The sequence below is a fragment of the Tasmannia lanceolata genome, unplaced genomic scaffold (assembly GCF_043159265.1).
Source record: "Tasmannia lanceolata isolate RefF3 unplaced genomic scaffold, GAP_Taslan_0.1 ptg000391l, whole genome shotgun sequence".
Classification (NCBI taxonomy): Eukaryota; Viridiplantae; Streptophyta; class Magnoliopsida; order Canellales; family Winteraceae; genus Tasmannia; species Tasmannia lanceolata.
This window is the reverse complement of record NW_027519064.1, coordinates 87,969-90,000: the sequence shown is the minus strand read 5'-3', so window position 1 is coordinate 90,000 and position 2,032 is coordinate 87,969.

The window sequence follows — 2,032 nt, the reverse complement described above, 5'->3', positions numbered from 1 at the left end:
TAGCCTATCCAGGCAAAAACGCCCAAAACCAGCCCATTCCAGTGCCTATCCGGGGAAAACGCCCAAAGCATGCCCATTCCTTAGCCTATCCAGGCAAAAACGCCCAAAACCAGCACATTCCAGTGCCTATCCGGGCAAAAACGCCCTAAGCCTGCGCATTCCAGCGCCCCGCAGCATGCCACCCTCCTATAGGGTTTGCGCAACCAACCCGCCTAACCACCAGTGGCAACCAAAGGTGCTGTTAGCGACGACTTCTGAAGACGCAACGAGACGCGACGGGTTTGCGCCCAGACGCGACGAGGCGATGCGGGATCTGCGCCCAACCGTGCCTACACCCGCCGACTTGATGCGGGAGCTGCTGGCCCAAGCATGCCTAGCGTGCAAGGCCTGCGTGCAAGGCTAGTGTGCAAGGCTCGTGGGCAAGGCTAGTGCGCAAGGCTAGTGCCCAAGGTCTGTGTGCAAGGCTAGTGCCCAAGGCTAGTGAGCATGGCCTGTGTGCAAGGCTAGTGTGCAAGGCTTGTATGCAAGGCTAGTGTGCAAGGCTGGTGTGCAAGGCTTGTGGGCAAGGCTGGTGCGCAAGGCTAGTTCCCAAGGGTTGTGTGCAAGGCTAGTGCCCAAGGCAAGTGCGCAAGGCTCGTGCCCAAAGCTAGTGCGCAAGGCTTGTGTGCAAGGCTACTGCGATGGGCCAGTGCCCAAGGCTTGTGAGCAAGGCTTGTATGCATGGCTTGTGTGCAAGGCTAGCGTCCAAGGCTTGTGCGCATGGCTTGTGCGCAAGGCTTGTGTCCAAGGCTTTTGTGCAAGGCTCGTGCGCAAGGCTAGTGTGCAAGGCTTGTGCGCATTGGCAGGTAGCCCACCAGCATGCACGATCCAAATGCCACTCACGCGACAACACGGTGCCAAGCCGGGCATGGTGTGCACTCAAAACCAATCAACGGACAGAGGTCATGCGTCATGGGGGGGATCTAGCAAGGCCATGGGGAAGGTCATGGAGGACCTTGGAAGCAAGCGCAAGACGAGAGCGAATCGAACAAGGGGCCAGGACGGGGCCTTGTGCCCATGGTCTTCGCAAGACAGCGTCCAAGGCACCCGAAAGCCCAAGGGAACCCAAACCCGGCCGACACTTGCAATCGCACATGCTCTCTGCAACACACCATCAATGCCGCCCAACGGGGCCAGCACGAGCAGTCCTCCGCGGTCCCCTGGCCCTGCGCACGTTTGTCTTCGAAACCGAGCATCAATGCCACAGAAAGTGCCGGGGCGCCAGCTGGAGCCATCATCCGCGTTGTCATGGCTCGCTTGGCCTTGGCTTGCCAGGCCCCGACACGAGCAATCGCGCATTTTCTTTGCAACCGACCATCAATGCCGCCCAACGGGGCCAGCACGAGCAGTCATCCGCGGTCCCCTGGCCCTGCGCACGTTTGTCTTTGAAACCGAGCATCAATGCCACAGAAAGTGCCGGGGCGCCAGCTGGAGCCATCATCCGACGTGCCATGGCTCTGGTCCCATGGTCTTCGCAACCGAGCATTCGTGACACCCGCGGGGCCAGGACACCAACCCTTCCGACACGAGCATTCGCGCATGTTCTTTGGCCACACAACGGCGCCAGCACGAGCAAAATCATCCGCGGTGCGGTGGCCTTGCACGGCCTTTTGTCTTTGGAACCAACCATCAGTGCCACGGGAAGTGCCGGAGTCCCGGCATCCGCGGTGCCAAGTCATTGCGCCCTTGGTCTCTGCAGCGGGGCATGCCGGGCACTCCCAACCATTGCAAGCAAGCAAGCAAGCAAGAAAGAAAGTAAGTAAGTAAGTAAGTATTACATATAGGGGCGGGACATGCGGGGAGATCTGCGAAACGTGCATTACGGGGCACACGCGTACCTACCGGGGCATACCGACCCCTATTGGGGCACACGTGTGCATATCGGGGCATACCGGGCCTATCGGGGCACACGCGTACATACCGGGGCATACCGAGCCCTACTGGGGCACACGTGCGCATATCGGGGCGTACCAAGCCTATCGGGGCATACGCA